General features: G+C 40.6%; 1 pseudogene; it reads right to left on the bottom strand.

The window, feature by feature from the left end:
- Positions 1–2,420: 2,420 nt before the first annotated feature.
- LOC101648459 lies at positions 2,421–14,668 on the bottom strand (annotated as a pseudogene).
- Positions 14,669–15,734: the final 1,066 nt, after the last annotated feature.

The raw sequence follows: 15,734 nt of genomic DNA, 5'->3' as shown, positions 1-15,734 counted from the left end.
AATCAAACAAAGATGATGTACCAAGGCAGGCCTTGGCAAATCGCACATGCACACAAATCACTTATGGGACCTGTTAAACCACACACAGACCCTATAGGCTCCTTTAATATCAAACCGTAGTTTAGTTTAAATAGTAAACTTACTGAGTAAGTTCAGCTTAACTAGTTTAGCATCAACTAGCCTGGAGCACCATGATCTTTTCAGATCAATTCAGATAAGGCCAAACTGACAACAGCAATGGAAAAGATGAGATAGGAAACTGAAGTGACAGCGAGTTTAGGTTAAAGAGAAGCACAGTTAGGTAAGAGGGGGAGAGAAGGGCTGCACAACTTGAAGAATGTAATCAATGTCACTGAATTGTACAAGTAGGAAGTCTACAACTGGCCTGTGTGGTGTAGATTCTCAACAACTGCAACAGTCTATATATAGCTCCTAGGTGCTCAAACTTTTTTGTCCTACTGTACCCCTTTCAGAAAAAAAAAAAAATTCAGCACCTCCTTGGCTATGAAAATCTTTTGTATTGAAACCTCTAATTCAGGTTAAAGTGTAGTTAAATCTGGTTTTGCAGCACCCCTGGATCATTCTAGCTAGCATCCCCAGGGGGCAGTATTGCCCACTTTGGGAAGCACTGATAGGAAATAACCAGTTAAAAATAAAAAAGACAGGGATTTTAAAAATTTTATTTTAAATCTAGATTCTGAATCAAGAATCTGCATCTGTGACAATTTCCTGGGCTTACAAGTGTGGCTAGTCTGTAGAGTCTCCTTGAGTAACACACATGGAAAGAGAATGACATTTGCACCTAGAACTCTTTAAAAAACTTAATATTCACATGCATGTATTAAGCAGTTTATGATTATTTCTGTGAAAAATACCTCACAGAATATTTTCCTCCAAGTATATGAAAATCCAAAATATCATAAAATTCTCATTCGTACACCATCCCAAACTAAAAATTTAAAACTGATTAGCCCAGTGGCTCTCAACCTTCCTAATGCTGCGCCTCTTTAATACAGTTCCTCATGTTGTGGTGACCCCCTGATATAGTTTATTATGCCAGCCTGGCTGATAAATACAAGTAGGATTAACTGAAGGGCGGAGAGATAATGGCTCGGTGAGCCTTGCCTTTCTTGTCTCTTGCTCTTTGATCATCGGACCAGTGTGTGGCTGCCTTGCTCATTCTTTGCCTCAATTTATAGACTACACTACCTGTGGGACGCCTAGCCTGTGGACTGTGTCTCTGTAAGTTGAGGTCCCTTTAAGACATCTCTGGAGCTGGGGACTGGCGGTTGGTGACCTGGCTGACAGTTGGTGATCTGCCTTGTGATTGGCTGCTGTGCTGAGAGAGCCTCACTCTCTCTATAAATAGAGGGAGATCTGGCAGCAGAGAGACGAGAAGGACTGCTAGTCTCTCACAATTAAGCCATTTGTAGTGCTTACAATTTAACTGTTCATTTCTGATATATTTATCTGTATATGATTTAACAGATCATTTCTTGTTATATATCTAATCTTTATAAATAAATATATTTAATTATCAGCAATTTGGTTTTATCTCTCTAGAGAACCCTGTCTAACACAGCCTCCCAACCATAAAATTATTTTTGTTGCTATTTCATAACTAATTTTGCTACTGTTGTGAATTGGGCAACCTCTGTGAAAGGGTTGTTCGACCCCCAAAGGGGTTGTGACCCACAGGTTGAGTACTGCTGGATTAGCCTCATTTTACATGAGAAGCTATGAAAAGAGATCATTGTATTTTTTGACCCAGACCGACTGCTCATTATACTTTTCTTGGAAAAAAATATGGTGCAAAGATTTAAGGTTTCGAGGGGGAAAACTCACAAAATATTATTGTATTTCTTAGAATGCTAGTTAATTACAATGTCAAGCATGACAGAGAATTTCCACTTTTACAGTACAAAAATGAATATATCCTTATAATACAAAAGGAAAGAAAAAAGGTGTAGCTTTTGAACAGTTGAGCTTTTACTGACTGAATAAGCAATCGACATTTTCCCCCCCTCTCAGTCTGGCGTTCATCCGATTCAGTAGCATCTCCAATTTGAGTGCTAGGGCCACGTTACCTTTAATGTTTAGTTTTCCCGACATAAGTGCCATCATTGGTTTTGTTTTCCCAGAAAACAGTTTTACAGTATCTTCAGCAGACACTCATCACCACATCTGCCCACTCAGCAGGTTCTCCAAATCCAGTTTTCCCACCCCTGTTAGTACAATGAAGAAACCCTGTTCCACTGTCTTCCCCTGAGAGTTGAAACTGAGCCTGCTTGCATGGCTTCAACTGTGCCATCTCTGAGAGGCTCCTGGACAATTCTAAATGCTTCACTGGCCGGTCCAGAGCCTCACTTTGTTTGTGGCTCCTACTTCCCTTCCTTGAATGCTGGACCAGTGCCACGTGATTATATTTTCTTGGCAAGTTCATCAGGGAGTTCATCTAAGAAGCACTCAGGTAACATTGGATGGCTTGGTTTCATTGCATAGATGTCCAAATTTTTTTATTCCTTCTTCTAAGATATTTTCCTCATTGATAAAGTTGCCAGCAACATATTTTAGCATTTTGGAAATCGAATATGGAGCATCTGCAAGGATATCAACTTTTCTACATTGGCTTTTGATACCAGATTCTCCTATCAAATCCATAGAAGCATTGCGTATGGCTGCCGAGGCCATAGTACATTGACTCCAATTTCACCTTTAAATTCTTTTGCCATTTCCAAGTACACACAGACATACCATGCTTAGTAATGGGATAAGCATAGTGCTGTTTGAAACACAATGGATTTGGGTTCAGTGGAGGGCTGAGATCGCAGAAATAAGCAATTATGTTCTCTTTTCAAATAAAGAGTAGATGCTTTAGGTGTAAGATACTGACATTCATCATCAAACCTACTCTTTGTGTTTCCATTGTGTTGTTCAAGCTAATAGCACTGGCATTATTCACTAAAATGTCAATTCCTCCAAATTTCTCAATGGCTTTTCCACTTCATTACTGATTTGACATCTTTCTCTCACATGGCAAGACCTTTCATCCAATTGTTTCAACCAGTGCTGGTAGCATGCTTATGGCAGATAGGAGGGCATGCCAGCAACTACGGTGATGGTGGTGATGAGAAGAACGTTTTTAACAGATAGTTTTAATCAATACCCAGTGCTATAGTTACAAAATTTCATGTCAACTTGATTGAGTGTAGGGGTGGAGTCTAGCTGGTCAATCAGGTCAGAGCCTGATGATGCTTCCTTTTGGGTATGGCCTTCTCATGAGGATTCTGGGAACGTCCTCTTTCTCCTGAGAGGAAGGCCACACTTTTCTCTCTGCTTCACCTTCCTGTTTAGGAGACACACTCAGGGAGCTGGAGGAGCCATGTGGAGACCTGTGCCAGCGCTGAGATGCTTCCACTGCAACTGGATTCACAGGACTTTTCCCACACTGGCCTGTGGCCACATTGCATGTGGCTGTGTGAGCCTGAAGAGGAATTTGTGGGCTAGTATTGGGCATATGGGCTAATATTGGACTTATGGACCTGATCTGGGCTGGGATAGGATGTTTTCTCAATATACAATTTTTCTTTGACACACGAGTGTGCCTGGATCTGTTTCTCTAGTTAACCTGGTCTAACACGCCCAGCTTCTCAGCAGATCAGAGACAGCAAATCATAAATGCTGGTAGAGGCAGTGAGGAGGACCATAATTTGATAAAGCACTTTGATAAAACAGAAGGCAGGGAAAGTATAAAGAGCAAAGTGATATTTTAAAATAAAGCAGTCTAAAGACAATTTTGGTGTAGAGATATACTGTACGCCTCAGAAGTTCAGTGGTTGAGTCATTTTTGTGAAATAAAGGTCTACCAGCTAATGACAAATAAACCCCTTAAAAAGTTAATATATTTTAAAGTAGGCATCAAAATATACCAATGATTTAATTAAATGTCACACATTTCTATCATTTACCCTATATCTATAACTTATGATTGATAAAGATAGCTTTCCCAATGTTGAAGGAGACTAGTATATTTATAGTCTTAGATTGCTCAAAGCTTATGAAATCTTTCTCCTCCTTCTACTCATTGTTTGTATATAAGATGAAACCATTGTTCTTTCTGGAAAAAAATATGTCAACTTATTTTCTGTGTAAACGACTCCAACCAAAAATCAAACTCCCTGCTATTGAGTTGAATCCAACTCACAGTGATCCTATAGGACAGAGTAGAACTGCCCTGTGGGTTTCCAACACTAAAATTGTAAGGGAGCAAAAATCTTGAACTTTCTCACATGGAGCGGCTGGTTTTGAACTGCTGACCTTGAGATTAGCACTTTGACTTGTAACCCACTACACTACAAGGGCTCTTCATGTACTTGATTAATATCTGACCTTTTTTTGTTTTGAATTTTTCATAAGTTGCATAAGACCACAAAGTCAGGTTGCTATGAATCAATGTGGCTGTTGGGAATGCAAAATAATTTTCCCTTCCACCCTCATTACATAACTTCTTCGATGCTCCAGAGGATTTAATGAATTTTCCAGGCACAGGTTGAAATTTTCAAGCAACATGCTCTGGGTGTTTTTTGCTAAATAAAGTTTGAAATTATTGGAGCCAGGAAGTTTTGAGTATTCACCCTTGAAATAGGTCACATTTAATGACTCATTAGTACATCAGTAAATTAATTTTTGGAAAGATAGTACTATTCAGAAACTTAATTGTTTTAGAAAATAATTAGCTATAGTAATAATAGCTCATACATATAGTGAATACTATGGTCTAGCTTTGCTTCACATTTATTAACTGATTAAATTCCCACAACCATCCTGTAAGAGAGATGCTACTACTCTGTACCCTCACTTTGCAGGTGAGGAAATTGAGACATCCAGGAGAATTTGCTTGCCCCAAGTTTCAGCAACAGTAAGCAGATGATCTAGGATCAGAACTCAGGTAGTCTAGCAAAACCACATATCATTTCGGTGCATGCAAGAATGTCAATGGGATATGTGGTGGCACAGTGGTTAGACACTCAGCTTCCAACCAGAAAGTTTGGTGGCTCAAAGCCACCAGTGCTCCAAGGGAGTAAAATGTAGCAGTCTGCTTATGTGAAGATCAGAAACCCCATGGGGCAGTGCTACTCTGGTGTATAGGGTTGCTAGGTGTTGAAATGACTGGACAGCACTGGGTTTTGTTGTTGCTCTTACTTTGGTTTAAGGTACTTGGCTTAAAGGTTGGTGGCTTGGACCCAGTCCGTGGCACCGTGGAAGAAAAGCGTGGCCATTTTGCTTCTATAAAGGCTATACCAAGTCAATCCCATGGAGAACTTCTGTTCCATATACACACAAGGTTGCCGTGAGTAGGAATCAACTCAACAGCAATGGGTAAGAAACTTAAATTCCGCCCCCACCCCTTGGTTATGTTAGATAAGGCACAACAATAATGGTTACACATTCATATTAATACATTAAACCTTCTTGTGACCATTTCATTGCTCCTTGGTGTTACCCGTGATCTTAATGTCCAAGTCACCCCTCAAACAGGAGAAAACTCAGTTATTTTGGAATCTATTACATACACTTCATTTCACAAGGCACTTGCAGGACAGAAGGATGGCAAGTGTCTGCATTGCCCTTGGAGTGCTCGCAGGCAGGCACCCCGCCGGACGGGCTGGGGGTTAGAGGCTTGAGGGTAACATCTGATAGAACTCGTGGAGATGGCTTCCCTTATCTTGGATATCAGGAGCCATTAAAAGAACCAAAAGGCTCTAAATCAATGTTCGTATCCTTCAAAAATGAAGGGTGAAATGACCATTTTACCTTCCATCAACTACCGATGTTAGTTAGCTAAGGGCGAAAAAGTGAACAGACCCACCCACAAAAACATCTCAGTCCTGAGTTCTTCTGAATAGAAAATAGAGCATCTCCCAGCAAATAAGAATTACAAAATCTTTACGGTCTAAAAATCTCCATAATCAAGATCTTTTCAAATAAAAAAACCAAGATAATTCACTTATATGACAAACCAAACTCCTTCTAAAAATCAAAACGTGAACATGTAAAAACACACCAGGATCTAATTAGCAGTCTGCCGGGCCCTATCTGCTAACCCAGATTGGCTGTTTGATGGCCACAGCTGCCTCAGGGAGAAAGACCCGTGGTGAAGATGAACAGTCTAGGAAACCCTACCCTTTAGTTCACGTTGTGTCAGAATTGACTTCCCAGCAATGGCTTTTCTTAGGTTTCATGGCCCCTTCACTCTACAGTGTATACATGCTAATGAGCGGCTCTGTTGTAATACATCTGAGCCCTGTTCACGTTGTATTTCGGATGGCAAGTGAACTGAACCTTTGAATACGGTGGCTTTGGCTACCAATATAAGTTAAGCTAACAAATATGAGCTTCTTGTCAGCAGGACTTTAAGTACCCACGAGAGAACATCACAAAGCAAGAACGTTTTATTGGATCTGAGAGACTACTTTGGTAATTGCTAAAATGCATATAGTAAGCATACACTTATGATCTATTTAATCATCCAGAATGTTCTTATATAATTTTATCTTTAATTCTCAAATGGCCGTGGTATAGTACACATTAGAATGTCTGTTTTAAAGAAAACACAAAAGCACAGATTTTTAAACATTTTTTCTAAGATGCTATAGTTTTACAATGACACAACCTAGCTTCAACTAAGTCTTCTTGTATTTGCTCATTCTTGAACTTCAGTGCAAACATTGCATAAAGAATCGAAGCTCAACACTAGTTAGAGTCTACAAAATAGTATTGGTTTGCAAAAATTTCAAAAACAACACTAACATTAAATGGCTCACATATAAACCTACGTGTAGGGCAGTTTTAGGTAAATTCCAAACTAAACATTTAAGGATTTTAGCTACCTTAACGGATTAAATATACAACCTAAATGAATGTTTACCCGGTAGTGACCTGTGACCCAACATGAATTTATCCAGGTCACTGTGTGCTTTGTACATAAGGATAAAGGGTAAGAGAAGTCATGGTGCTTAACTTAAGGAATTTGCACTCTAGTGAGGGAAACAGGATGCATTTGTAGTCAAAAGCAGAGGAAAATCTCACATCAGCAGATAATTAAGAACTAGATTTTATCGTCTGTGCAAAGTTTCTCTGGAAAATCAGAGGGGAAGTAGTGCAGATCATTTCTGTACATATGTACCTACACCAAAAGGGGCTTCACAGAGTTCATGGAAAATTCCATTATATTTTAATTCCATCCCATCCCCCACCCCCATCCCCACCCCTCGCCAACAGGGAGGTTTGTTAAGGATGTTAATAGGTCACCACAAGTCAGGATGAGTAAACAGTAAGGACAGTTGTTGGTCCACAGCAACACCTCTCCTCAGCCAACAAACAAGTCTTCACTCTGTTAATTCCATTTTCCACACATTTTGAAGTACCTCGTGTGTGTGTGTGTGTGTGTGTGTGTGTGTGTGTGTGTGTGTGTGTATTTGGTATAATATTTATAGAATTATCTCTAATTTACATATAACATCCTCAATTCAAGTTGATGACTGCACTACAGATGCATTCTAGTTTAAATCCCCTGTGTCCCATCAGTTTGATTCTGACTCAGACCACAGTCTGGGAGCCACCAAGGTCAATCCGCATACCTAGCTCACAAAGACTCCTTGCTATTGGGTCGATGCTGACTCATAGCAACCCTATAGGACAGAGTAGAACTGCCCTGTGGGTTTCTGAGACTGGAACTCTTTTTTATTTTTTCCCCAGGTGAGAGAAGTTTTACTACTATAGTCCACTGAATCCAATATTTTAAAAACATTGTAGTTTAAATATTAATATACTTTTTGCATTATTTATATATTTTTTCATATTAGGTCTTTAAAATCGGATGTATTTATTATTTTTTATTTATCATTTTATTGGGACCTCTTACGGATATCATAACATTCCATAGTTCAGTCACATCAAGCAGTATTGTACAATTGATACCACAATGTTTCCAAGCATTTTCTTTCTTCTTGAACTCCTTGATATCAGCTCCCCTTTACCCCCTCCCTTTACACCCTACCCCCCAGGAACACTTATTTATTTTTTTCTGCAATAGGTTTTCTTTTTTTTAACCATATCTTACACAATCCAATATATCCATGCACATACAATTCTGCTGTTCAACCCCATGGAGTGGGGTTATGCAGTCATCAATGCTATCCACTCCCTGTTCTTCCCTCCCACCCCCTCTCTTCCTGTACCCTCGGTAAACCATTTTATCTTGGCTTTCGTGTACCTAGTGATTTAAATATACAAATGAACATAAGCAGGTCTAATATGATTAATGAGGTAAAACACATAAAAACCTTAACTGTAGGGGAAGGAAATATTAGAAAACTAAAAGATAGTCATATGGTTCATCACTGCTATATCGCACACACCCTGGATTTATCATCCCTTCCGTGTGGCCCTTCTGACTGTCCAGTTATCTTACAGTTGGGTTTTGTCTCCACTACATCCACATCGATTTGGTTGCTTGCTTTTGAACTACTGATACTTCTTCCCATCACACCTCACAATCACATAGGCTGGTGTGCTTCTTCCATGTGGGCTTTGTTGCTTCCCTGCTAGATGGTTGCTTGTTTAACTTCAAGTCTTTAAGACCCTAGATGCTATATCTTTTCAGAGCTGGGCACCAGAGTCATAGAGAGTCAGAAATTTGAAGGGGTTACTCCCTACCCCTTAAATCTGGTACTGCACTCAGCCCCACGTTAGAATAATCAACCATATAAGATAAAAACGGTAGCATTAGGAGGACCGGACACAGGGAGGAAGTGGGATAAGTGGTGGTACACTGAGAGGGTCACAATGGATGCGTTGTAACAAAACATGTACACATTATCTGCTCTGTAAGCTTTCACTTAATTCACAATAAAAATTAAAACAACAACCAGAACAACTTGATTCTGACTCACAGAGACTCTGAAACAGAGCAGTGCAGGTGCCCTACTGGGTGTGCTGGCTTGTCATTTTTATGGGGGTAGATCTCCTTTCTCCCACAGAGCAAGTGATGTGTTCACTCTCCAACCTGTAGGTTAGCATCTGGGTGCCTACACAGTGTACCACCAGGGCTCCTCAACTGAAAACCTGAAGGAACCTGAGCAGAAAACTGGCTTTCTGTGACCTCACTGTAAACGTCCGTTATGTCATGGGCTACCACCCAATACAAGTTATCACTGGCCTTTGGCAAGTAAGATTAATATGGGCGGAGGTGGAGGTTATTTGCAAAATTATTCAACCTGTCTTCTAGTCTGAGAGTACTGTCTTTCTTACTCTTGGGATGTCAAAATGTACTTTATAAAAATAAAAAGGCAGTGATAGATTATAAGATATCTTAGTTGGCCATCTTATATATATTACAATTAAAAGTTACTTAACCGGTCTGTAAAATCTGATGCCTGCTACTCTGGTAGACATTAGGAAGTGCTCTATATTAAAGTGCCTGCTAACCCTCCTGGAAAGAAAACCTTCAGAGAGGGGAGGAATGCTCCCTACGAGGCAGGTGCCTGAGGTTAGGCTATGCAATATACAAGGGTACAGGTCCAATTTTCTTAAGTTGGTGGTGATTCTTAATATCACAACCTTTGGGCTTCCCTACGGTAAGCTCCAAATCCTCTGTATTTACACAAACAGAAGCCAATTATTTCTAAATAAATTAGTTACTTTTGGGGAGGGAAAGGTTTTGTTCTGCTTTTATCTTTGGGAAGCTACTCAGCCCTGCAGAAATCACTTAAAAGCAAAGAAGCGATTCTGGACGAGAAAGAATACCATTCCCTAACACAGCTGCTCTGCAAGTGTGGGTCCAGGGCCAGCAAGTGCACAGGCATCACCTGCAAACTTGTTAGAAAGGCAAATTCTCAGGCTCCATTCCATTCCAGACCTACTGAGCCAGACACTCTGGAGACTGAGGTCTAGCAAGCCATGCCTCAACAAGACCTCTGGATGAGTCTGGTGCACATTAAAAACGTTTGGGCACAAATGCTTGAATGTAATACAGTCCAGCCACTCTTCAGTGTTGGTTTGAACGTTAAAATCCACTTACATCAGACTATTTAATTCTTTCCATCAGCTGAAGCTCTTGGGTAATTGGCATGCATCTTTCTTTGAAAGTAATTTTCCAACAGTAATGAGCAAAATAGTGATTTGATTAAAGCTGTATCAATTTAGACTTTGAAATTCTGTTTGTACATGACCAGAACAGTAAACAAATTTTGTTTTTATGTTTTATACAATCAACCAAATAATGCTCACAAGTTAAAGCAGGATTACTTCCATGTTTTCTAAAAACTCCTTATATAAGCAGAATTTTCATGAGAAAAAGTTAAAAGAAGCCATTTCCAAGGTATTTCTTAGGTTTGTTATGTATGCACTATGGCTGTAAACAGATATAATGCTAAGATATTTCCAAGTCCTCAATCACTAAACAAGGGTTTTACCAAACAATGAAACTGCCATTACTGGGGCAGGAAAGCACTTCAATTAATATTAAGATTTTCTGCTTAAATCTAGGTTAACTCAGAAATTCAATTTAAAGACAAAACAAAACAACAGCAACTTTATTTTCCAAGGACTTCAGTTAATACAATTTTAGGATTGTCTTCAATAAATTAGAGCAACAAGATCCTGTTCACTCCAGCAGAATTATGTGTCCTGGGGAATGCCTGGATTTCACTCACACTGGATGTTAACATAACCAGGAATATGTCACACATAAAGCTGGGAATTGAAGCTTTCGCCAGAATGGAATATTGTCTTCATCTGATAACCGTGCTACAGATGGTCCTTTGAAATACGAACACATACATTTATTAACTGGCAAATCGTGTTGTTCCTGTGTTTCAGTAACTTTGTGTACATAGTCAGCTGTGCTAGGCCTGGAATTCTTGCCCTATCAAAACTTGTTCCCCTAATTTCCTATTCTATAACAGGTTACAAAAGCCTGCAGTTACGAAGAGCACCCATGCCTACTGGATGCTGTTGGCTTGAAGGATCTCTGGAGATGGATGTCTAGGTATCAAGCGATAATCAAAGACGATAATGATTTTTACTTATCCATCTACCCAGCCATTGCAATCCACTCACCCATCCAGTATCTGAAAAGGCCCAGTCTACCAGGCATTTGGCTAGATGTTCACACTCTGATAATAGAAAGCAGACATTGGATTCCTGGCTATGTGAAGGCAAGTAAAAAAGGATGGGTACAAACTTATAGAAATAAAAACGTCAAAATGTGAAGCTATTGTTTCTCAACATATGCTGCATCTAAGCCTATTTATATCTGAGGGCAGTGCTTCCCTAGCTAATCCTTCCACGAAGCAACTGCACTCTGATACACACCATGTCAAAACGGCAGTTTCGGCATCCCAGAGGGTCTCAAATTGTGTTCTTTTTCAGTGTTCTTTGAGTTTTAAGAACAATGGAAGTCTAAAAGGGCAAGAGCAGGGCTGTAGGGTCGTAGGGTAATATTTCCCAAGGAATTTCTTACCACAGTCCTTTCTACCCTTGAAGAATGAGCAGGTACATGGTCGTGATGGGGGGAAAATGCTTGGCATAATTTTTCTAGCTGTTCAATTCAACTTTCCATTTTCTTAAAACATCTTCCTAATATGCCCCATGGTCATTCCATGTCCTTTGAGAAAGTCCATCAAGATTACGCTTTTGGAATCCCCAAATACTGTTGCCATAACCCTCTTTGCCGACCTCTTTCCCTTGAGTTTAATTCGTTCCATAGATCCCCACTGCTTTGATTGGATTGGGCTTTCTTTTTTTTTTTTTTTTAAGGCATCCTAACAAGACCCATACATGTATTACTGAGAGAACTCGTCAAGAGGTTTGATTTCTAGAGGTCCCTGGGAAGATAGGCTTGGTGAGCTATTTCCAAAAACTATTAAAAAATCAGTCACCAAAAACTCTATGGATCACTGTTCTACTCTGAATTACTTGAAATCCTCATAATTAGGATCGACTCCACAGCAAGTTATTCTTTTCTATTGTTGTTGTTTTAAACCAAAGAAATATAATCCTTCAGGGCCAGAAGACCAGAAGGTATACTCTTAACTTCGCAAGGCACATCTGAACTGTTCTTTTCTCCCGCAAACACTCAACACCTTTGAGGTTCATGGCAACTCAAAAACCCTCTCTCTATCCTCCAAGTTATCATGTACTGACTTCTAGCTTATTCCTTATCATTGGGGATTCTGGCCCCCAGCACACAGAGTGTTCCTCTCTAGGAGCCCAACAGCTGTCACTCTGCCTTGTACTTCATCATCCAAGTGGATGAACCACTCATCATGTCTGCTCTTGTTTCCTGGGCTTATTTCTTAAAGGCAATGGCTTTTCCTCCATTCTATCTCAGTCACTCTTGGGTCACTTTTTATACCTCCAAGTACTATTTCTTAACCCTTTGGCAATCTTTTTTTTTCTTTTTTAACATTTTATTAGGGGCTCATACAACTGTTATCCCAATTCATACACACATCAATTGTGTAAAGCGCATTTGTACATCGTTTCTCAAAACATTTTCTCTCCATTTAAACCCCCGACATTAGGTCCTCATTTTTCCCCTCCCTCCCCGCTCCCCCGTCCCGCATGAGCCCTTGATAGTTTATAAATGGGTATTTTGTCATATCTTGCCCTGTCCGACGTCTCCCTTCATCCACTTTTCGGTTGTCCGTCCCCCAGGGAGGAGGTCACACACAGTTCCATGTAATCAGTTAACCCTTTGGCAATCTTAATCAAATATTCACACCAACAATTCTAGACATCAGAAGACATAGGATCTGAGATCCCACTACTGTCTCATACTTCAATAGCCTCCTCTTGGTTGTTCTTCCCCCTTTATGCAACCTAGGTTCCTCTGTGGATGTGTGGTTACCCCTTGCAAAAGATCCTTGACTCGGGTGCTCTCCGTCATTGGGCAAAACTCCAGTCCTGGAAGAATGCACCCATCTATCATCTGTATATGCATCCAAGTAGGTGAAAGTTGCTAAAGAAAGATTAGCCAACTAAACTCATTCGTTTTACCTTAAATGCCTAATCACCAGCTTGACCTATCAAATGCTAGTCTGTCTACTTGGTTCAGAAAACCATCCCTTTCCTCCTCTCAGGGCACGTTAGACCTAACAGGTTCCGAATGGAACTCCTTTCTAGCCAGACTTGTTTCCACTCGCCCCAGTTTCCCTCATTTCAGAAAGTAGTACAACTTCTCACCCTCATGCCTCACGTCACATCTGGGTCATTCTTGAACCCTTGCTCACTTCTGACACAGAACCTTCGCCAACTCTTGTTCCCGAGAAGATTTCCTATGTCTCTCTCCACTGCCACCAGTGGAGTTGAGCTTGCCTAACATTTCTCACCTGAACTCTGCAAATATCCCTTAATGGTTCTCCCTACTCTCTCCTGCGACCCTTTCCAAATCATTCCTCAGGCCAGCTCAGGTTGTCTTAAAATGCAAATCCGACGTCATCCCTTCCTAAAGCCCTGTGCATGTTGGGCATCTGGTCTTAAGGACAGCAGTTTGAAATCACTATGTGCTTGCAAAAAGATAAGGTTTTCTGCTCCTGTAAAGAGTTACAGTCTCAGAAACCCAGAGGGCAGTTCTACCCCGTCCTAAAAGATCACTATATGTTGGAATCTACTCATTGGTAGTGAGCTTGGTTTTTGGCTTCCTAATTCACTTAGAACGAAAGCCACAATCCTGAATGTGACCTAGCAGGTCTGAACTAACTAACCCCTGCTCACTTCTCCAAATTCATCCTCACTCCTTGTGGGTCAGCCACATGCTCCTTTCAGTGTCTCGAGTAGAAAAGACCAATCATTTACCCACCGTTTGGGGATTTGCCCACGCTGCCCTTTTGTCTCTTTTGTAGAATAATTCACCTCACTTTTGTATTTTTGTTTTCTACTCGCAGACCCTCATTAATTTTTCGTTTGTAATCATTTTATATAATTGCTTCCTTACTATCCCTACCCCGACCCCCATCCCACCCTGTCCTTCCTAGAATAACCATCTCTGTCTAGCATAGTACTTGATACATAGAAAATAAGAATAAAATAAGTATTCTTCATGATTTACTGCAAAGAGCCCTGGCCAAGTAATGAGCTACACTTTAGCTGTTAACCAAAGCTAGCAGTTAGAACCCACCAAGTGGCTCCTTGGGAGAATGATTAGGCTGTTTACTCCAATAAGATATAAAGTTTAGGAAACTACCCCCCCACCCCCACCCCCTCAAAAAAAAAAAAAAGGTGAGTGTGCTCTGTGCTTTTGGGTCACTATGAGCCAGAACCAACAAGATGAGAGTGAGTTTGGTTTTTGGTTTGATTACTGAAAGCATCAAAAAAATGATGAGACTAAAAGAAATATAATAGACTTCTAGGCCAGACCCTTGCTTATGCTGATTAAGACACATGGGCCTTGATCGGTTGGGTGATAGATACTCAATGTCAAGGTTAAGGCCAAGCAAAGAATAAATGCACCTCCTTGTGTCTTGACTCTGTCCTTTATCACAGCTGCAGTTTTAGGCTCTCCAACTGTTGGCATTGCTTCTTTCTATTGAATTTAAAAAGGACTCTTCATCTGTGCTTTTCTGTGGTATCAAAATATAACGATGCTCACTTACCACAAGTACATTTTTTGAGGCACCAAGATGACAGAAAGTGGCTGGGATCAAGCGTTGTATTCCCTTCCTGCTCAATTAATCATTACTGATATGCTCTCATTCCTCTGCCCCCAAAGACTGACTTAAGCCAAGAGGCAGAAAAATGTGCATCGATACCAATGGCAGCATATGCTTTTCGGATTGTATTCCTCAATGTTCTGTAAATATCTAGGAGAGATATTTTTCTTTAGCTAGCTTTTGCCTTTGGGGGCACAAGGGAAAGGTGCAGAATGAAAACAAAACAAACCAATCTTAGAGGGAAAAAAATTAAGAAAGGGAAAATAAAGATGACCACAATGAAAGATAAAAAGTGGAAAGTATGTTGGGGAGCGGGGGAGGTGCTCTTAGTTCCTGAGAGAACAAAGGTTCAAGGCTAGGGGCTGCCAAGGGGCCTAGAATATAGTAATCATAGTCATGAGGGTGGTGTGGGAGTATAAATTTTATTTCTTTCTATTGCTCCTACAGTGCGTGAGCGATCAATTAACCATGGCCTGGAGTAAGTTTTTCCATTTAAAAACGAACTGCCCTGGAGTAAAAACTGACACCAATATTCCTCCACCGGGTGGGAGGGATAATAAATAGAAATCTCTTGATCTCTCTGCCCTATTTTAAGAGCAAGATTTTTAGGGCATAATTTTCAACACGTTTTGGCTGAGGCTGAAGACAGCGTTCAAAGATAATTCAGAGGACAGTCAAAGAAGAGGCCAATTGCTTCCCAACACAGAATGGCCTTCAACACACCGCCGTTGCATTATTGGGTAATAAACAAAATGACTACTAGAAATACCTTGTGTTCGCCAAGTAGCGCTGCACTACGGATCTTCAATGAAACGAACTGCACCAACCCAGAGCGGTGCACAGCCTACAGGGGAGCCCGAAGGTAACGGGCTTGTCCTTTCCTTTGGGGGCGCGTTCTGTAACTTGGGGCGCTGTTTCTCCTTGCCGCCTTGCCCCAGGGCCCGACCTCAGGACTTTGCTGGAGCTTGGGGAAGCCCAAGAGACACAGGATGGAAGGAACGTCCTTCTGCACCCCTCCCA

The sequence above is a fragment of the Echinops telfairi genome, unplaced genomic scaffold (genome assembly GCF_000313985.2).
Source record: "Echinops telfairi isolate 266 unplaced genomic scaffold, ASM31398v2 ScPeMD7_23;HRSCAF=83, whole genome shotgun sequence".
NCBI classification, from domain to species: Eukaryota; Metazoa; Chordata; class Mammalia; order Afrosoricida; family Tenrecidae; genus Echinops; species Echinops telfairi.
This window is presented reverse-complemented; position numbering and strand designations above follow the sequence as displayed.